At 44.0% G+C, this 22,667-nt stretch overlaps 1 protein-coding gene across 1 annotated transcript in view; it reads left to right on the top strand.

The window, feature by feature from the left end:
* The first annotated feature begins 2,091 nt into the window (after positions 1-2,091).
* col7a1 (collagen type VII alpha 1 chain) overlaps positions 2,092-22,667 on the top strand; it is a 168,985-nt gene continuing 148,409 nt past the window's right edge. Inside the window, exon 1 of the mRNA XM_062969358.1 lies at positions 2,092-2,564. The gene's annotated coding sequence lies outside the window, so the exon portion shown is untranslated. The remainder of the gene's footprint in view (positions 2,565-22,667) is intronic.

The following is a 22,667-nucleotide window of genomic DNA, read 5'->3' as shown; positions in this document are numbered from 1 at the left end:
TGTCACTCTGTTCAGCAGAACAAAAACATTCAGTATTGTGGTTCTCTGCATGAATTTTGCAGATTTGACCTTTTTCATTCTCCCCAAATTTGCTTTGAGTTCAGATCTATATAATAAAAAGAGGCTTTAATTGCAAGCACAAATAGCAGTAAGAATTTTATCCGTCTGAGATCTGGGTCACAACAGGGTGAAAGTTCTGCATTGATTCTTTCTCTGAAGCAGGGCCGGCCCCACCATAGAGGCCACGTGAGGCGACCGCCTCGGGCGCAGGTCCCCGGGGGGCGCCGTCAGGCTTCCCCCGCACCAGCGGGGACCATGGGCTCGCTCGCCGGTGAACAGGAAGGCCTGTTCGGCGACGAGCGAGCTCCACATGGCCGCTGCTGGCTGGGCAAGGCCAGCCAGGCCAGGGCGCACTGGGCGGGAGGCGGGGCACTGTCAGAGCGGTGCCCCGCCTCCGGCCCAGTGCGCCCTGGCCCCGCCTCCCACACAGCGTGGGAGGCGGGGCCAGTGCACGCTGGGCGGGAGGCGGGGCACCGCCCTGACGGTGCCCCGCCTCCCGCCTAGTGCGCCCTGGCCTGGCTGGCCTTGTGGCCTGGCTGGCCTTGCCCAGCTGGCAGCCGGCCGGGCAAGCCTTGTGGCCTAGTTGGCCTTGCCCACTGGGCGGGAGGCAGGGCACCGTCAGGGCGGTGCCCCGCCTCCTGCGCTGCTCGGCCTGACCCCGCCTCTTACGCAGCGTGGGAGGTGGGGTCAGGGCGAGTAGCATGGGAGGCGGGGCCAGGGTTGCCCGTCTGGCCTTTTCCAGCTGGCCAGACTGCAGCGGAGGTCCCTCCAGGGACCAGACTGCCCTCGCCCGTCTGGCCTTTTCCAACTGGCCAGACTGCAGCGGAGGTCCCTCCAGGGACCAGACGGGCGAGGGTGAGTAGCGCGGGAGGCGGGGCCAACCCTAGCCCTGCCTCCCACGCTACTTGCCCTGACCCCGCCTCCCATGCTGTGTGAGAGCCGGGGTCAGGGCGAGCAGCGTGGGAGGCGGGGCCAGGGCGCGGGAGGCAGGGCCTCCCGCGGCACATGGCCACGCCTCCCGCGACGCCAGCATGGGGGGCGCTTTTCCCCATCCCCGCTTAATATTTTAAATTATCTCCGGCCGGCCCTGCTCTGAAGATCTGGATTTAGAATGGATTCCAATCAAGAGTCATGTATCCAAAGCTAGTCAGACTTAGCCACCAATCAGACTGAATTGCAGGGGGATTCTAAGAAGTTGTAGTTGTCATTGTGATTTCAAGTTATTTCTAACATCTAACAAAACTAAGGCAAACCTATTGTAAAGTTGTTGGGTTTTTTTTTTTTGCAAGATTTGTTCAGTGTCTCTATCTTCCTCTGAGGTTGTGAGGACGTGATTTGCCAAGATCACACCGAATGGGTTTCCATAGCCAAGCAGGGATTCGGACTCTGATTTCCAGAGTCATAAAGCAATGCTCAAACCACTACATCACAGTGTTCTTTTTAAGAGTTGTAGTCCATAAAAGTATTTTTTAATTTAATACATTAATTTACTTTATGCAACAGCTGTACTTACATAATATCTCCAGGGAAATCCCTTTTAGACATCCGAAGATGAGTCGCAGTAGCTAAGGAAATGCAAACCTATCAAATATAACCATGCTAAATGTAAAGGATTTTCAGTATCTCTCTTTCTCTACAATGCTAGAAATCTGGCAACTGAAGGAAAATTCCATTGGGAGGGCAAAACTTCTGATAAGGAGGGACATGCTCACAATCCCCACTTCCAACATTGTTACTCCCAGACCTATACCATCTTCGCCTGTCTTCTGTTTGTATATCACAGGTCTGAAAGAAGAAGCAGATGTATCAAAGCCCTTTCTGTCAAATTTGTAGCTGATGGCTGATGGCTTGGGACATGCTTTGCTCTCCCAAAGAATCAAATGCTCCCTCCAACTCTAGGCCTGAGGCCAGATCCAGAACTCTTGGCAGTCTCACCCATTCCTTGTTTAATGAACTCCATTCATTTAATTGGGACAAGCTGCCCTTCCTTGATTAATCATGCTTTTGAGCAGCGGACTGTTTCCGTCGGGGTGACCGGTCGGAGGAAGGTGAAGGGGTCGGCTTGGTTATAGAACTGAGTATGGCATGTGCATGTGTGTGCTCTTATCTGTGTGGCTTTGTATACATACGTTTAATTGGCAATTTAGGCTGTAAGCAACTCTAAGCCTAGAATGCTGTGGAATAGGATTCTTCACCGATGTAAAAGATGGGCAGCAGTCCTAAACAACCAAGAGCTAATGAGGCAGTGGGTGATGCTTTAAGTAAAGTGTTTTTAAGCATGCTTTGGCCCCTCCCTTGCTTTTGCAATGGGAAAGCGAGAGCTCTTCTGGAGCCTGATCAAGTTACTTTGAGGAGCATCTCTGAACTTAGTAGAAGGTTGTTGGCAAACAACAGTGTCCAGCGCAAGTCACCTGGATATTCATCCCGCAAGAATAATACTTCAGCCACCTGCTTTGCAACATCAATCATTGATTCCAGATAAGGATTCTAAAACACAACAACAGGTAAACCATGTACTTTGGGATATTTTCTGTTTGCATGCTGTTGACTGGGAGAAGGAATTCAATGTAGACAGACAGATAGTAGCACAATGTTGGCACCACTAGACCTGCTTACTAAGAAGCATTGCAGAAGCCTGCGTAAGCATTATTTGATTTTCAGTTTAAGTCTCCAGAAATGAAGGGACGTAGCTCTAAAGCTGTGGTTTATTTAATTAGGGTATTCCTAGCACATATTTCAATAATTTAAGGTTGACTCATTTAAAAAAAAACATGTAATGAAGGCAATTTTAAAGATCAAACATATGCTTCTTACCATTATAAACAGTGGGCATTTTTTAAAATAGGGAAATATTTTTTCCTAAAGAAAGAGTGAGTTATGATCTTGATGGCAGATGCCTCCAGATTAAGGTAGCTCTCTGGGAATGTGTTTCACTTCATAACTGCATGCACCTCTCTGCACACTTTACTTGCCAATCTCAGTGCTTGTGTCAGCACTAAATTTGTCTTCCCTTGAAGTTAAAGCTGTTGGATACTTTAAGGGACAGTCATTCAAGCTGCCTAATTGAAATGGACTTGTGCCCCTTGAAAATGTACTTTATTCATTTATGTAATCAATTTCCCAGCTTTCTCCCAACATGAAACCTAAATCAACTCACAATTTAAGTTCAAACAAGATACAATTTTAGATAATATAGAAGTTTTAAATACAGTTTACTCCAATTAAAAGACCTCTGCAACAAACAGTAAACAGTCAAAGGGCTGGGTAAACAAAAATATCCTTTCCTACCAGCAGAAAGAAAGCCAACAGGGAGGTCAGTCTAGCTTCTAATGGGAAAGAGAGCAGCCAGGATGGTCAATCTAGCTCCTTAAGGGAGAGAATTCTATAGTCTCAGAGCATCCACCGAGAAGGCTCTCCCCACTAACCTCAACAAACATGCCTGTTTTGGCAGTGAAACCAAGAGAAAGCCCTCCCTGAATATCTAAAAACCTGAGGAACATCATAATGGGAGATAATGGTTTATCTTATTTTACTTTATCTAAGATGACCTAGTTGTCTTTCTACTTCTTTGTAAAAATAAAAGAAACCTTAGCCGTGTATTGTCATTACATCCATCTCTTCCTCGGTAGTGGAGTTAAAGATGTTCTGCATTGTATAAATACAAAGCTAAGTTTTAGAATCATAGAGTTGGAATTGCCCATAAGGGCCATCCAGTTCAAACGTAGTCAATTTTTCATTGTATATCTGTTTTCTAAACTAACCGAACTAAGATGTTTCCAGAACTTGTTAGGCATAAAGCCAAGTAAGGCTCAGTTCTCACATATCACATTCAAAGGCTAATTCTATCAGGCTAATCACTGATACAATCTGGTGGTTTTAGGGCTCACATGGCAATTTCAGATGGTGTTTTCTCTGGTTGAATGTAGAAACTGGTAGGCTTATTGAAACTTAACTGCAGAGCCTTATTTTCATGTCTTGAGAAAAAGCAAGTTCCTAACCACCTTGATCTCACTGAGAGACCAGAATGTGATTGCTTAAGTGCTTTAAAACATGGGGGAGAGATGTTGGAGTTCTCTGAATACATGAGTATTAAAATCATAAAGCTAGAAGATACTATATGGTCCATCTGGTTCAAACTCCTGCTATGCAGGAATACACAGCTAAAGTACTATTAAGAAATATCTATCCAACTTCTGTTTGAAAGCCTCCAAAGATGATGAGTCCATCACATTCCAAGGCAGTCTATTCCACTGCTGAACATCTTTTACAATCCCTAGGCTTAGGTAGATTCTCTTCTCATTGAAATGTGTTGGTTGCCATATATATTTCTGGAGCAGTAGAAAACACATGTACTTCATCTTCCACATGACATCTCTTCAAATATTTAAGGATGGCTATCAAGTTACCTTCCCATCTTCTCTTCTCCAGATCTAACATAATGACTCCCTGAGCATTTCCTCATTGTGCTTGATTCACAGACCTTTTACCCATTAATCATAAAATCATAGAGTTGGAAGAGACCTCATGGGCCATCCAGTCCAATCCCCTGCCAAGAAGCAGGAATATCGCATTTAAAGCATTCAAAGCACCCACAAAGATCCATCCTCCTCTAGACACATTCCAGCTTGTCAATATCCATCTTGAACTGGTGCCCTCGACTGGACACAGGATTCAAGATGAGGCCTGACCAAATCAGAATAAGGTGGGCCTTTTATTTACTTCAGTCTGCACACTGTATTCCTGTTGATGAAGGCTAGAATTGCATTGGCTTTTTTGGCCACCACATCACATATTGACTCATGTTTCAGTTATGTTCCATTACATGTACTTTGTCACCCATCCTATATAACTGTCGAAATGTAGTATCTTACCTTTATCACTGTTGAAATTCCTTTTAATTTTGATCCAGCTGTCCAATCTGTTGCAGTCTTTTTTGAATCCTGACCTGTCATCTGGGATATTAGCTAGTGCTACCCCTCATAATTTGGTGTGACTGGTAATTTTGATAAGCATGCCACCTAGCTGTAAGTATGCACTCTTATTTAAAGAGTCCTTTTTAACACATTGCTGCTAAAAACACTTTGTTGCAGTCTAAAGCAGGGCACACCCATGTATTAAGAAGCAATTAAAACTGTTGTAAGAGCAAAACTGTTATACCTTCACTCCACAATTTTTTCTGAGTGCTAAGAATTCCAGAGTTGCACGAGTTACTTGAGATCTGTCTCCTTTGGATGAGTTTCATGATTATAAATAATGATGTCTAATAACTAAAAAGTCTGGCAGATTTTGGCTTGAAGGTACCTTAATGCCTTTTTCAGGGGGATATAGAGAATATAAATAACAACATACACATACATACATATACGCATCTACTCATATGATAAATATCGTCAGCTTTTCATTTTTGGTTTCAAATCATCGGTAAATAATGTTAGAATCTTTTAACTGAAAAAGTCTTCCCTAGATTAATAATTGCAGACCAGTCTCTAATCTCCCTTTTTTGAGCAAGGTGATTTGAGAAGGCAGTTGTCCTCCAACTCCAAGCAGTCTTGGATGACCCACACTTCATTGACCCATTTCAAACTAGCTTCCGAGCAGGATACGGTATTGAGACTGCTATGATCACTTTAGTAGATGATCTCCATTTTAACACTGACAAGGGTTGTGGGTCTCTGCTGGTGCTTCTAGACTTCCCAGAGACTTTTGATGCCATGGAGGGACTGGGAATTGGAGGTACTGTGTTGCAGTGGTTCTGGTCGTACCTCTCAGGTAGGTTCCAGATGGTGGTGCTTGGGGACAGGCCTGTAGCCGGGGGGGGGGGGGGGGTTAGGGGTTCAAACTCACCCACTCCCAAATTTTTCAAGTTAAAAAAAAACCTGGTTTACTCATGAATTTTAACTGGTTAACCAAATCCTCATGCTAAGTCTATGAGACGCAAAAAATTAAGAGTCCCTCCAGGCACTATCTCAAGCAGATATTGACAGGTTGAACCCGGGAGGGCGGGTGGGTCAGGGGTTCAACCCCCCCCCCCTAAAATTTTCAAAACCTCTTCCGAAATTTTTTTCTGGCTACGGCCCTGCTTGGGCATACCTACTCCATAAAAAGGAACTGTTATATGGCATCCCACAAGGAGCCATTCTATCTCTTATGCTTTTTAACATTTTTATGAAACCAATGGGAAAGATCATCTGTATGCATGGGAAGGGGTCTTATTGGTATGCTAATGACACCCAAATATATTTCTCCATGCCTTCAAAAACAGCTTCAACTAAGGATAGCGTGTCTCCACTGAATGAATGTCTAGATGAGGTAATGAGCTGGATGAGGAAAAACAAATTGAAACTGAATCCAGAGGAAACAGAGATGTTGGCCAACAAGAGTCCTAAGCTGGGAATGGAGGTGTGTCAACCAGTCCTGGATGGGGTTACACTCCCTCTGAAAGACTGTGTTTGCAGTTTGAGTGTCCTCCTAAATCGGTCTCTCTAAATGTCAGCTGAGGTAGATGCAACAGTGAAGTGTGCTTACTATCAGCTTCAGCTGATGTGCCAGCTGCGCCCCTTCCTACATTTAGAGGACCCAAAGATGGTAATCTCAAGGGTGGACTTCTGCAATGTGCTTTACATTGGGCTACCTTTGAACCTAGTTCAGAAACTCCAGTTGGTTCAAAATACAGCAGCCAGATAGGTCCTGAGAGTGAGCATATTACACCTATCCTAAAATCAGTCCACTGGCTGCCAATTAGTTTCCAGGCAAAGTACAAAGTGTTGTTTTTCGTTGTGGACTACTCTTCTGCTTCTGAGGCGGAGGTAAAACAGGAGGATGAAGAGGTAGCACTTGGGGATTTGGTGCCAAGTATTGAGGAAGGAGAAGTTGAGGAAGACATACTACAAGTCCCTACATTTTTAGAATGACGAAGGGCAAAAGAGGAAAAGAAGGTCAGCTAGAATCACAGCAAAAATGCTGAGCTATCAGACCTCGCCCTAGGAACATCTGTGCTAGGAGCTCAGGACTATAAATTAGTAGCAAAGCCAGTAGTCAGTGCTGGCAGCAACCAACCTACTTGGTGTGTTTGTGTTCCAGTCTCCATGCTACAGCTCCAGTGTTGGCTTTGCAAAGACTTCTTGCCACAGACTCTTGTTCCTATATACTGTAAGCCTTTTTTTGCTCCTGTCTGCTCTGAAGACTTGTTGCCAAAGACTTTTGTTTCACATCTGCTGTAAGACTTTGCATTGCGATTGAAGTTTACCTTCTGTTTCCTTTACTGCTATTTGCATTATTATTATTATTTTGCTGAAGTAAAGCTTTTTTTGGTTACCTTTGCTCATGTTGTAAGTCTGTGTATGGAGCAGTTTTGACCTTTACAGCCCTTAGCAGGCTAAAAGTGTTGGGCATTTTAGCAATTTGACGTCATGTTTCGGCATCTTGAAGTATGCCCCTTTTTGTGTTTTCTGTTTCTGTTTTCTCTCTCTCTTTGAAATGAGATCACTGAATGTTTAGAGCATTTTGTAATGTATGATATATGATATATTGACACACAGATCTGAGCATCAATGTAGGTTACAGCATCCCAATATTCCATGAGCTTCTATTTCCTGGAAATGGAAGGAAACTGCCATTTAGGATCATTATAGAACAAAATGCAGATCTCTCTTTCAGCTTCACCCCAAAATTGTAGACTTGTTCCTGCATACTTTGAAGTTACCAACAATGGTATTCCTCTTCTTGTTGTTTAGTTTGAGGGGATTAATACGACATCACTGATGCCTCCTTAGTATGTTTGATCTCTCTTATTCTTTGTCAGGTCTTAAAGGCATTGCTTCAGGGAAATGCACATCCAAATTGCTACTCACAAAAATCTGAAAAGGGACCTAAGGTACCATTCAAACTGATTCTACATCTCATTGCACTGTCTTCAACTCTTACGCCATATATCTACTCTCTGAAACTGATATCATGCCCTCCTCTATCATGCCCTTGTATCTTTTCTTTCTACTCAATTATCACCCTAAAATCTTGTGCACCACAAAATACAAAGAAAACCCCCTAATCCATCTCAGATTTTTTAAAATGCATATATATAATAAGCATGCCAACTTATGACAACAATTGACAAAACTGCCTGACTTCATATGATTTTTTTCTGTAACATCAAATTTAGGAGACTTCTGAATGCAGAAGCTGAGATGATTTAAAATATTTTTTTTAAATTTAATCCCACGATACTAATCTCTCTCTCATTTGTGCTTTAGTGTTACCATAACCTTGTTGCACAGTGTTCCACAGTGCATGAGGATGCGCTTTTTTCTTGTTATTTTTCTATCATCAGCTGTTTGCTAATTTTCCTACTGGAGAATGTGGCAAGGAAAAAAGAAATTCCTGGTTTCCTCTCCTTTGTACACACTGTTTTCTTTCAAGTCACATTGCGAACCAAAGTATTCCAGGAATCTTCATGTTGTGTCCTCCTGTTTGTGTATGTGTTTCCCTGGTGGCTGGCTTGGGGTAATTTTCTTTGTATTTGTTTACTGAAGACATTTCCTTGGTCTCCAACTTAACATATTTCACAGTGAAGTTTGACCATGACATACTGCAAGTCCCCAGATCCTATCACAAAATGCCTGGGGACCAGCCAGGCAAACAGGGCCAGTCCCCTTTTTGGCCATTTTCATCTCAGTTTTTCTACAGTCTTTTTTTATGGTTGTGAATGTGTAGTCAAGAACAAATGGCAGAAAAAAGTTTTAACCTGTCCAGCTCTGTTTGTATCTCTCTTCCACAGCTCATTTAATTTCTATCCAAATTACCCCTATCTGGTGCAGGCTGGTTAGCAGCCAGCTGCAACAAATCACTCTGACCAAGAGGTCATGAGGCCAGCCCCTGTCTGTCTCTGTCTCTGTTCTATGTTATGGCATTGAATATTTGCCTTATATGTGTGCAATGTGATCCACCCTGAGTCCCCTTCGGGGTGAGAAGGGCGGAATATAAATACTGTAAATAAATAAATAAATAAACAAACAAACTATTTCGGGTGACAGCAATAAGTACTTCCCTTCTACATCCACAAATACCACATTTATTAGGATCCTGTCTCATAATAGATTCTTATACTGCTCCCAAAGATCATAGAAATTATTAGATTTTTTTCTACAGAAAGTGGAGAGAAATATTCATTCTTGAAGAGGGAGACCTTGAGCTTGAGAATGTATCACCCTTTGATGGTTGGACAAACCTCCAAAGCTAATCCTTCCCCTCCAATGAAATCATGTGAAATCCGAAGGGGAAAAAAGCAGGTGTGCTGGAATATGCATCTAATGGGTGAACCCATAGCCCCATTTCCCTCTTCATGGCCTTACTTACTTGGGCGGTCCCTTGTAGTCCCAGTATGATTGTTCTCCAGGTGTGGCATCCTGGCGGTGGATACGTAGGTGACTGTGAAGTCCTATTCTTGATCCACATGTTCTTCCACAGTGAGGGCATCGGTTTCCAGGTGGAAGGTGGTCACGATCAGGGTTGGCTTGAAGTGCCTTCCTCTTGGCTCATTTCTCCCTTTCACCTTCCATTTGTGTCAAATTCCACAGCACTGCTAGTCACAGCTAACCTCCAACTAGAGAGCTCAAGGCCCAGGGCTTCCCAGATCTCAATGTCTATGCCACAGTTTTTAAGGTTAGCTTTAATGGCCACCAAGCAGAAGTTCATCTATGCCAGTGGTTCTCAACCTTCCTAATGCCGCAACCCTTTAATACAGTTCCTCATATTGTGGTGACCCTGAACCATAAAATGATTTTTGTTGCTATTTCATAACTGTTATTTTGCTACTGTTATTATTTGTAATGTAAATATCTGATATGCAGGATGCATTTTCATTCACAGGACCAAATTTGGCACAAATATCCAAAAAACATTCTGAACTCCACCAACAAGGGAACTGAACCAAACTTGCAGGAGGAGGGCTTTTGGGTTGTTACCAAAAAAGAAGAGAAGGACAGGCAGAGAGATCTCCAATCTTCTCTGCCAAAGGGGATTCCTAAGACCATCAGAAATATGTGTTTTCGATAGTCTTTGGCGACCCTCTGAAACCCCCCTCGCAACCCACCCCAAGGGTCCCAACCCCCAGATTGAGAAACGCAGATCCATGCCACGCTTGGAGCTGATATGGATTAATTCCTTCACATTGGTTTCAAAGGAAGGAAGGAAAGAAAGAAAGAAATCACAGAGGGAACTCACACCTTACATCAATCCTGATTTTCTCAGATCACACTATGTAACATGATTTTTGTTCCTGGGCTATAAATGCCATTTTTAATTAGTTCTATCATAAAAACACGGAAAAGGTTTATTAAACTGCAAAAACTTTGTTTTAGAGTGACATCCTGCAGCACATTTTGCTATAGGTTTTCAATGAGTATCTCACGGAGTCTCAATCAATTCAATAGTTTGTGGCATCCACAAAAACCAAGTACCACACAATTAAACAGGAAATAACAAGTTCAAAACAGGAACAGAAAATGTTTCAAATTTTGTTACATAGTGTCATCAGTCAGCACTCAGGACCCATTAAGATTGCTTAAAATTGCTTAAAATATACCCACTGCAACTAATGAAACTTAAACTTTGCTTGGTTGACTTAAGTCTCATTCATGTAATGGGTCTAGACTGTATGACTAAGTCTGAATCTTATCCATTATTCACAATGCATGGTGACTGTCTCAGAAAGCAGACACCACTTGTTTCCAGATACAACGTTGGCCAGGTGTCTGTCTATATGTGTGTGTATGAATGTGCCTTCAAGTTACATATCAACTTATGGCAACCCCATTAATTTCATAGGATTTTCTTGGCCAAGGAATCCTTAGACATGGGTTTGCCAGTTCCTTCCTTTGAATATTCCTCCAAGTATCCACTGTATTGGTCCCAGGAACCCCTGTGGTTGCCGAAATCCATAAATAGTCATGTCTCATGACCCACAATGATGTAGCAAAATGGCATCCCTTATATAAAATAACAAAATCAAGGTTTGCTTTTTGCAAATTTGGGGAAGGGGAAAGAGATATTTTCAAGTTGTGGAAAGTGGGATTTCTTGAATGTAGAATCTGTGGATACAGAGGGCCAATACACTTTCAAAAGTGTATTAAAAACACTAACAGCTGGAATAATCACATCTTTCCAAGTTAGCATCAAAACAGGTCAATATTAATTGTAATTGAAATGTGGAATAAATGGGCTATGGTTATGCTTTTATAATATAAAAACTTTGTAATTTAAGACAGATAGTCAACTGAAAGCTTAAGATCATCAGATGAGGCCCTGCTCACAGTCCCGTCAGCCTCACAGGCTCCCTCCCTCCTATCCTTCCGTAGGAAGGTTAAAACTTGGTTATGGGGCCAGGCTTTTGAATAATAATTGGCAGCGTTAATTATTATCATGTACGCTGAACTCAATTGACAGACCCAGTTTTTTGAACTGAACACGCCTACCTGTATTTTATAATGTGTTTTATGAATACTGATGTAAGTTAATAATAATTTGGTAACTGATTTATATTGCACTGTATAATTTTTATATATGCGTTTTATTGTAAGCCGCCCTGAGTCCCCTGTTGGGAAGTTTTTGAGGAAGTAGGTAAAATATTAAGATTCATCTTCTAATGGAGATGAAAGTTAAGCATTATGAAGGAAAAATAATGCTGTGGATACTGCATGCAAGACCTAACACCCTCTACTGGTGTACTACACTGGGATTGCCTTTGTTCATGACATAAGAAGTGGAGTTTGGAAAAGTTCCTCCTTTGGACATCTAACAGACTTTCCTACCCAGCAGGTCCTTTTACCATGCTGGCAGAGGCATTCTGAGAGTTATAGTGCAAAAACGTAATCTACACTGCCGTATGATGCAGTTTGAACAGGATGATATGCTCAGTGTAGACCAGGCATGGACAAACTTGGGCCCTCCAGGGGTTTTGGACTTCAACTCCCCCCATTCCTCAGGCCCTTTTCCCCCTCAGCCGCTTCAGCTCATGCCTGGGGTAGACTCACATAATGCACTGATTTGCACTCAACACTGAGTCTACTCGGCCATACAGCCTAGTTCAAGGCACTTCATCTGCCTTCTGAAACAAAGCGAACTGGAAGGAAAGGGAGGCTCTCTCTGGCCAAGTCCCGGGTGTGTCTGCCTCCTTGGCGGCGCCCCGAGTCCCCCACCTGAGCGGCCCATTGGCTTCAGGGGGTGGGCGGGAGGGAGGGAGGGAGGGGCGGCCTTCCTCCTCCTCCTCCTCCTCCTCGCTTGCTGTCGGTGGGCCTCCCCACACACAGCCCCCCCCCCCGGCCCGGCTGCATTTGGGGGAAGGCACCGCCCTCCCACCTCCCTCTGCCTGCCTCTGTGGCGTGTTCCTCGTGGAAGGGTCTCCCACTGTGAGGAGAAACAGAGGACAGCTCCGAGAGGCCAGGCTCGCCGACTATGCCCGCTTGCTGCAACAGGTAACTCCCGCCTTCCGACCGGGGCTCCTTTTGGCTTTCATTCTCCTTTGCGGCCGCACGGAAAGCCCCGCCAGGCTCCGTGCAAGGAGGGGCGGGATCCACACTGTACATGCAGTTTGGTACCGCTTTAACTGCTGTAACCCAATGATATGGAAGCCTGGGGTTTGTGGGACACGCTTTGACACAGGAGGCTAATAAAGTTCTTGTAAAACTACCACCTCCATGAGCCAAGGCAGTTACAGGGGTGTCAAAGTGCATTCAGTCTACCGTCGTGGATGCACTCTGGCCACGCATGTGGCTTGACTGCAGCTCCCATGACCCCCCACTGTGTGCTGGCTGGGGCCCATGGGAGCTGCAATATCAAGAAGAGGCAAATCCTTGGGTTGCAAACAGTTTCGGAGTAAACATGCCTCAGGGTGCATCTACACCAGGCATGGGCAAACTTGAGCCCTCCAGGTGTTTTGGACTTCAACTTCCACAATTCCTAACAGCCGGTAGGCTGTTAGGAATTGTGGGAGTTGAAGTCCAAAACACCTGGAGGGCTCAAGTTTGCCCATGCCTGATCTGCACTGTGGAATGAATGCAGCTTGACTTGTACTTAACTGACATGGCTCAAGGCTATGAAATCCAGGGAGTTGTGATTTGAGTGCTGATTTATTAGAGTGCTGATTTATTATTATTATTTCCTGTACTTATACCCTGCCCTTCTCACCCCCAAAGGGCGACTCAGGGCAGCTTACAGACTATGACGGTGGTTCTCAATGTGTGGGTCCCCAGATATTTTGGCATTCAACTCCCAGAAATCCTAACAGCTGGTAAACTGGCTGGGATTTCTGGGAGTTGTAGGCCAAAAACATCTGGGGACCCCAGGTTGAGAACCACTGGACTATGGCAATAATTCAATGCCGTATTCAGACGATAACAACATCAGTAAGACACAAGATTATAAAACTATAAAAACATATACATAATAATTAAAATAGTCTCTCAAACGATTAAGAGATATCGAATATATCAAAAGTATTGAAAGTCTAGCACCAAGTGAGCCTTGTAAACACTGAACCAATTGCTTCACCAAACTACAAATCTCCTGATGCTATAGCCTCGAGCCATGGCAGGGAAAGTGGTGTCAAACTGTATTCTCTTTACAGTGTGGGTGCACCCTCAGCTTCTGCAGCTGGTGCTGTGGGTGGGATTGCTATTTGCCTCCTTTCAGTGGAAGAGGAAATCTACCTGGGGCCACTGGTTCAGTGGCGTGAATGAAGAGTTCCTCTGCACATGTTCCCACCATTTGTATCTTGGTCCTGATGACAGAAGCTTCCCAGCTGATGCTTCGGCAAGTTCAAAGGAACTTTTGTATTCATCCTCCATCTTTCCTGAGCTGCTTCTAAGTTTAGTCTGGTTTTATTCTCATCTGTATGCTAGGTTAGTGGTTTTGTTGTCTTTGTATGCACATCTTCATGCAACTAGGAAATGGGCCAAACTCTCCAGGTTATAGAGCAGTGTGTCTGCCTCCTGGATTCCTTACAGTGGTTGGAAAGTTGCTGAGAAGTGGAGGAAATGAAGCCGGGCTTCTCCCGTCCTCTGTTCCCTGGACATGCTGTTTGTGATTTCATTTCCCCATGGACAAAGGAAACAGAACTGGATTACTTGCATCGGAATTGTTTATAGGTTAAGTAAGAAAGCATTTCTGAAAGCTGAAGATCGATTTCCATGTATGTTGTGAGACTTCTAAGTGTGCATCACACCTCCATGCTCACTGCCTTCTTATATAATAAGAATTGTCCTCTTCTCTTGCCTTGGTGGATCTGTAATTGGCTAAGTGAACGAACCCAGAGGGTGCCCGCCAATGCTTCCTCTTCATCGTGGAAAGAAGTGAGGGGTGAAGTGCCATAAGCAGGGTTCCGTCCTGGGCCCGGTTTTGTTCAACATCTTTATTAATGACTTAGATGTATGATCACCAAGTTTGCAGATGACACCAAATTGGGCGGGATAGCTAATAATCCAAAAGACAAGAACAGAATTCAAAATGATCTTAACAGATTAGAGAGATGGACCAAAACTAACAAAATGAAGTTCAACAGGGACAAATGCAAGATACTCCACTTAGGCAGAAAAAATGAAATGCAAAGATACAGAATGGGGGACACCTGGCTTGACAGCAGTACGTGTGAAAAAGATCTTGGAGTCTTCGTGGACAACAAGTTAAACATGAGCCTACAATGTGATGCGGCGGCTAAAAAAACCAATGGGATTTTGGCCTGCATAAATAGGGGTATAGTGTCTAGATCCAGGGAAGTCATGCCACCCCTCTATTCTGCCTTGGTCAGACCACACCAGGAATACTGTGTCCAATTCTGGGCACCGCAGTTGAAGAGGGATGTTGACAAGCTGGAATGTGTCCAAGGAGGGTGACTAAAATGATCAAGGGTCTGGAGAACAAGCCCTATGAGGAGTGGCTTAAAGAGTTGGGCATGTTTCGCCTGCAAAAGAGAAGGCTGAGAGGAGACATTATGGCCATGAACAAATATCTGAGGGGAAGTCATAAGGAGGAGGGAGCCAGCTTTCTTCTATTGCCCTGGAGACTAGAGCGTGGAACAATGCCTTCAAATTACAGGAAAAGAGATTCCACCTGAACATTAGGAAGAACTTCCTAATTGTGAGAGTTCGGCAGTAGAACTCTCTCTCCCGGACTGTGGCGGAGGCTCCTTCTTTGAAGGCTTTTAAGCAGAGGCTGGATGGCCATCTGTTGGGGTGCTTTGAATGCGATTTCTTGCTTCTTGGCAGGGAGTTAGACTGGATGGTCAGTGAGGTCTCTTCCAACTCTATGATTCTATGATTCTGTCATCTTTCCTTGGTTTGTAGCATGTTGTAGTCTTTTTTAGAGGTTCACCTGTGGACACTTAGCCCTGCTTTACAGATTGGAAGCCAAAGGTAGGATATAATGTCTACTTCTTCTAAGCTAAGATTTGGAGGATGATCACCCAGGGCCCTTGTAAACAAGCCCTATATCCCAGGATCTAGTCCCAGGTTTTCTGCTTTAAACTAGATTATATGAGTCCACACTGCCAGATAATCTGGGATAAACAAAAAACCTGGGATCAGATCAGGGCCGGCCGGAGATATTTTTTTATGTAAAGCGGGGGTGCTGAAAAGCGCCCCCGCCACCGGCGCCCTGGCCCCGCCCAGCGTGCCCTGGCCCCGCCTCCCACGCTGCGTGGGAGGCGGGGCCAGGGCGAATAGTGAGGGGGCGGGGCCAGAGTTGGCCCCGCCCCCCGTGCCCTGGCCCCGCCTCCCACGCAGCGTGGGAGGCGGGGCCAGGGCACGCTGGGCGGGGGGGCGGGGCCAGAGTTGGCCCCGCCTCCCACGCTACCCCCGCTCGCCCGTCTGGCCTTTTGTAGCAGGCCAGACTCAGTCTGGCCTGCTACACAAGGCCAGACGGGCGAGCGGGGGTAACGTGGGAGGCGGGGCCAGCTCTGACGCCGCTCCCCCCCCCCCGCCCAGCGTGCCTTGGCCCCGCCTCCCACGCTGCGTGGGAGGCAGGGCCAAGGCACGCTGGGCGGGGGGGGGAGCGGCGTCAGAGCTGGCCCCGCCTCCCACGCTACTCCCGCTCGCCCGTCTGGCCTTTTCTAGCAGGCCAGACGGGCCAGGGCGCACTGGGCGGGAGGCGGGGCACCGTCAGGGCGGTGCCCCGCCTCCCGCCCAGCCTGACGGCGCCCCCCCGGGCCTGCGCCCGAGGCGGCGGCGTCAGCTGCCGCATGAGTGGGGCCGGCCCTGGATCAGATCCTGGGATATAGGGCCTATCTGGAAGGGCCCCCAGAGGCCTAAAAGCTTTCAGGATTTTTTTAAAAAAATTTTTTAAATGTCCTTTACCTTTGGCTTCCAATCTGCAAAATAGGGATAAACTTCCACAGATGAGCCCCTTAAAAAGACTATAGTATGCTAGGACCATAGGCAGAAAAAAAATCATGAAGAGTAGTTCCATAATGCAAAATAATTTAGAAACCAGGCTCCACTGATAAACTGCAGTGGACACTCAAGACAGATAAACTTCAGTGGACACTCATGGGGATTTGGTTAACCAGTTAAAATTCATGAGTACAACAGGTTTTTTTTTAAAAAAAACTGAAAAATTGGGGGTGGGGTTGAACCCCCCCCCCCCCCCACACACACACACACCTTGACTACAGCCCTGTTACATAAAGGAATGATCATGATAGATTTGATAGCCATATCTAGGATTTATTCTAACTGTAGAAGGGCTATGCTCAGTCTTCAAATAACTAATTCAAGCCATTTACAACCTCCTTATCCACGGATTTGATATCCATGGTTTCACTTACTCACACTGCAAAACACACACACACACACACACCGGAAGTGTTTGTGGGACTTTCTAGGTCCTTCATTACTATGGAGGTATGCTTCTGGCCCAAGTACAGTCAAATGTAGGGTTCACTATTGTCCACAGTTTCACATATCTCTTGCATGACAGCTGTTGCTTTAGAAGATACTCCCCATGGATATGGGAGTCATACTGTATTTAAAAAGAAAAGGATGAGATTGAATTGGGAAGTAAATTGATGAATGGGTGGGATTAGGAATATATTTATCCAGGTAGCTTATTGCTGTCTATTCCAATTGGCATTGACTCAAGAAGTGATCTTTCTTACTACCCACTCCCCAACTTTCAATGAGGCTGCTGGGTTTTTTCCCATTTAAAGACTAGTCATGGGGCTTTCAGCATGCAATGCCTGTGCCGCTCTGCAACTGAGCTGTGGTCTTATCCCTTTTGCTTTTAGGGTAGGGATCAATTTGGACAGTGTTGAATAAAATAAAAATGAGTACATACATATAACAGAGGTGGGTGCTTATCTGAGGAAATGCAATAATTATGCAGCAAAATTATTCACTGGAAAGCTGTGTGCATCCCATTCCCAACGCCAGCAACAGTTGCCTTGCAGAAGGGACTCAGAGAGATAGAAACCTGCCCAGACAATCTAAGGCATTTTTGTTGCAATTGGGATGTTAATTGTAGCCTTTGATATGAAATGAGACATAAAACATCAAAAGCACATTGTTCCTGATTCACCACAAGGTTTGCGGGAACATGGGCTTTCTAGCAGCTGTCTGGGCTAGCTATCATTCATGCAGCAGAGGTGGATAGACTCTCAGGAGATGATCTGAAAATATGTGGTAATGTTCTGGAAGCTTTGATTCACTCAGACAAACCCAGAAGAGTATGCCAGTCTCTTTGCCTACTTGGAAAGTGTGGCAAAACCAAAACAGCATCCATGGAACAAAAACTAGCAAATGTTTACATGACAAAATGTAGATTGGACAGGGAAGCTTTAGATGGCAGCTTCTGCAGTCACAACCAGCATGACCATTGGTAAAAGATTGTGAAAGTTGCTGCTGAAAACATCCAGAGAACTAAAGGCCTCACACTCTAACATAATTAAAATATGTGTTTAAGGATGCTCAGAAGCAAAGGAAAAAGAACACCCAAGTAACCAGATAATCCTGGCACTTTGGTCTGGAAGTGAGAGTGAGAAAAAGACGATGAGAAAATGAATAGCTGCAGGAGAGGAACTGTGGAGGGTTGGGCAGCACTGCTTGGGATGGTGGATTTTACTGCTTGTACACACCTTCTGCCCTTAGGCAGAAAACTTTTCTCCATAGCTCATTCTTCTTGCCAAGCTCTTTAAAGACGCTTTTCTCCAGACTATGTTTGTCTTTAATGGGGGCTGCAGGAAGCGACTCTGGATAACATGCAAATAGAAAATGAATTCAGGAGGCTTCTTCATGGAACATGGGGTAACAGTTCCTCAAACAAGGAACTCCCTCCTCCCAGTGGCCTTGCATTTTTTCCTGCTTTCAGAAAAGGAGTAAGAAATAATACTTGGCCTGTTTGCCTACCTCTGCATAAATATGTGGACTCAATCCTTACGGTGCATGTATACATAATCTTTTAAATAAAAAGGAAGAAGTCCTTTGGCTCTACAAATGTTTTGGATTACACTTCTACAGTATTTCCATATTGGGCCTGTTGACTGGGGCCAAAGATTCCCCACTCTTGATTTGTATTGTTTCATGTAACCCAATTTAAATTTATTAAACCTCCAGACACACCATTTTATGACATCTGGTGTGGTTAGAATTATATGTACTGTATATAGGTCTCATAAAGATTCCTTTAGCATTTTTCAGAAGAACTTGAAGGCCCTAGAATCACTGCTGAAATACATTGTGGAAGAAAATGATGCTTGCGCTGTGATTGGTGTTCCTTGTTTTTAGCTCCGACAAAGTAGAGCTGATGTGACATAAGGGACTAAGCTTTCAGCATGACAGAAATACTAGACAGGATGAGTCTGTTTCAGGATTGAATCATTCAACTTTTTCTTTTATCCAGAGTCTAGTATAGGTCAGTGTATATTGGATATTGAGTTTTTGGGGTAGTGGTTTGGACCATTGGACCAGGGAAGGGAGGCACTCTACTAACTAAATAATGCAGTAATAATAATAATAATAATAATAATAATAATAATAATAATAATAATAATAATAATAATAAATCTTTATTTTTAATCTTCCCTTCCTGAAGGTATTCAGGCCAGCTTCCAAAAGCAAAAGCAAGTATACCATGCCATATACAATTATAACAATTAAACAATTACACATACAGTTAAAACAAATTAAACCATTTTGGCTAAAAAGATGTAAATTGGTCAATCAAGCATCATAGGTATTGCAATTTAATACTTAAACTCTGTATAAAAATACAAAAAAATATAGCTCTTCTATAAGTTACATGGTAATTGTCGACTTTGTCCGCCAGGGTGGAATCAATGATATTATTCATCCTCCTCTCCATAGGCCAGCAAACAGATATAAGTTTTTAGTTCTTTCTTAAATGAGAGGAGTGAGGGGGCTGTTGTGAGTATTTTTGGGAGGGAGTTCCAGAGGGAAGGAGTGACCACAGAGAAGGCCCCTTCTCTCGTTCCCACCAGTCGCACTTGAGAAGGGGGTGGGACTGAGAGGAGGGCCTCCTCCTATGACTGCAGAGTCTGAACAGATTTGTAAATGGGGATGCAGGTTGTCAAATACTCTGGGCCTGAACCATTTAGTGCTTTATGGGTAATGGACTTGTTTATAGGTAATGACTTTGTAGTTAGCCCAGAAGCAAACCAATAGCCAGTGGAGCTGCCGCAACATAAGAGTTGTCCTCTCCCTATGCGGCGCTCCAGTTAGTAACCTGGCTGCCGATCTCTGAACCAGTTGCAGCTTCTGAACTATCTTCAAAGGCAGTGCCATGTAGAGAGCATTGCAGTAGTCTAAACGGGATTGACAAAAGCATGTACAACCATGGGCAGATCTGGTGTCTCAAAATACAGGTGCAGCTGGCGCAGAAGTTTTAATTGTGCAAAAGCGCTCCTGGCCACTGCTGACACTGGGGTTCCAGAGTCAATGTTGAGTCCAGGAGAACCCACAGACTGTGAACCTGCGTCTTCAGGGGAAGGTGACCCCGTCCAACACAGGCAGTAGTCCTGCACCCTGTTCTGCCTTCCAACTGACCAGGAGTACCTCTGTCTTGTCTGAATTTAATTTCAACTTGTTTGCCTTCATCCAGTCCATTACTGATGATAGGCACCAGTTCAGGATCAGGACGACATCCTCAGCTTTAGGTGGAAAGGAGTAATAGAGTTGGGTATCATCTGCATAAATCTGACACCGTACTAAGTTTCTCTTCTTTGAGAAGGTTCTGTTAACTTCTATTATACTCCCTTTGTTCCCATTCAGTCCATGAACCAGGAATAGTGGTTCCTAAACTTTGGTTCTTCAAATGTTTTGGACTTCGGCTCCCAGAATTCTTGATGATTGGCCAAGCTGAAGGGCCACAGTTTGGGAATCACTGTCCTAAAGACATGTGACTTATATTTTAATCTACAAATGCTCCCTCAATCATATCTCAAAGCAAAAATATAGATGTTGTGAATCCAGCATCATCACATTCTTTCTACGCATGCTTTTTAAAAGCAACCTTTGCCAGTTGAAGAGACCTGCTCGTTTCAAAAGGTAGCATGATGTATTTTCTACCTTTTGACTGGCCCAATAAAGGTAACATTGTGAAGTTCTACATTTCAGCAGAACAAAGTCAGACAAACAATTATAGGAGGGGTGACGATTTGTCTGTCCCAAGTTCATACTGTATCTGCTGTAATTATCTTTTTTCTTTTCTCACTTGAATTGCTCTCAGTTGTGTTACCCTGTGGCTGCATTGTCTCCTACTCAGGCTCAACATCAACTTCAAATTTCTGGCCAATTGTTCTTAAAGCTCTCCACTTTCACGCTTCACAAAGGATAAATTCAGTCTGCCAAGAGCAGCCCATGGCTTTGTCTAAAACCTGTTCATTGGGTAACAGTAACTACAGGGAGATCTAGTTGTTTGTAGTGAACAGCAGCACTGGGAAAACATAATCATGCCTCATATACTGTATTGAGTCAGTTGTAAGGTGCAGTAATGTTTGTATTTTTGTGTAGCTAAAATCTACAAATAACAACCTGTGCATACATTCATATTTACCACAGGGTGAACCAGTGTAGTGAATTGGATTCATCTGGAGATTTGAGAATTTTAATATTAATGATTTATTCTAACTGCTGATAAAAGTTATACTTCAAATTTGAGGAAGGCAGCCCTTGTTGTTCTCCAAATGCTTTCAATTACAACTTTCATCTGCCCTCATCATAATGTTAAGGAGTCATAGAACTAGTGGAAATCGGGTTGCTTTCTCTATCTTTAATGGAGGTATTCACATATTTTATTATTATCCAAATATATTTATTTATGTCTTTATTTATTTAAGCATATCAGGTCCTATATCAAGAGACTTCTAAATTGCATCTCCAAACAAGTTCTCCAGTTGCCTCTTACCTTGGGCCATAACTCATAAATATCCAGAGAACTGTTTTTTACTTGATATCCCTTTGGACCATATCTGTACCATAGATATTGACTGTTTTCCTAGTCAGCAGGGCTAGTCCATTACTTTATTACCTGAGGTGAGTAAGACAATGTCCCTTTTCTATTCTACCTTTGGAAACTGACCATGTTTTTGAACCCACCCCAATAATTTATAGTTCTCCAAGGACACTGGGATAAAGATACAATTTTTATTTGACTGAACCTCCTCAATTGCAGCAGAGAACAATACTGGTAGACAGACCAGCAACCACTACTCTCCCCTAAAGACTATTTTTAAATTAAATGCCTGCAGATATGTGCTGATACATATCAGTGTATGTGCAGAACGGATCTGCAACATCCCATACAGAGACTCTATCATTCTCCAACCTTTTAATAAAATACATCTTTTCTTATAACTTTCTGTCTACCCTGTATCCTTTACTCTCTATCTTACTCTTATATGTATCAAATATGTATCAAGTATATCATTTTTGCCCAAGCAAGCCACAGGGGTCTTTATCTCCTTGCTGACCCCGCTGAGGAATTTCCTTGGCATATGGGACTGGGAACATTCCCCCAGCTACCTAGACAAAGGTGACAATCGGGACCCATTTTGTACATACGTTTTCACTCTCGATCTAGAAGCACCAGCTGATTGTCTCAATCAGTCCGAGAGATTGCTAGCCACAAAACAGAGACTCCAAGTATGTTCACTCATTAAAATCCTTTATTTAACATCCAAGGCTTGATTGAAGAAGACCATTGCCTTTTGTTCCAAGATCCCTTGCCCTTATTTTTCCCAGGACACTTCATCATCACTAGAAACTGAAACAATTAAACTAATCAAGGGCTCATTAGCATTTCCCAATATGGACATGAGCTTTCCGGGGCTTGCCTCCTCCCAGGAGAGCTGTCTCAGTCGCCACAGCAGATTGGCCCTCCTTGGGCCAATCCCCCATCATCTCCTCCCCACAATGGGATCCCCACCTGGAAGCAGCAACATCACTGGGGCGCCAGCCAATCAGGGCACGGATCTAGACTGGCCTCTCTTCTGGCCAATCAGGAAAGCGAGTGGGTGGAGCAGGAAGTTTGAATAGCTGTCATGTGGATGAAACTTCATATCTCTGTATTTTGTATTATGCTTGGACATTTTGGCATCAGCCATACATGCA

Source organism: Anolis carolinensis, chromosome 2, assembly GCF_035594765.1.
Source record: "Anolis carolinensis isolate JA03-04 chromosome 2, rAnoCar3.1.pri, whole genome shotgun sequence".
Lineage (NCBI taxonomy): Eukaryota > Metazoa > Chordata > Lepidosauria > Squamata > Dactyloidae > Anolis > Anolis carolinensis.
Note: the sequence above shows the minus strand (reverse complement) of the source record. Positions and strands in the feature narration are given on the sequence as shown.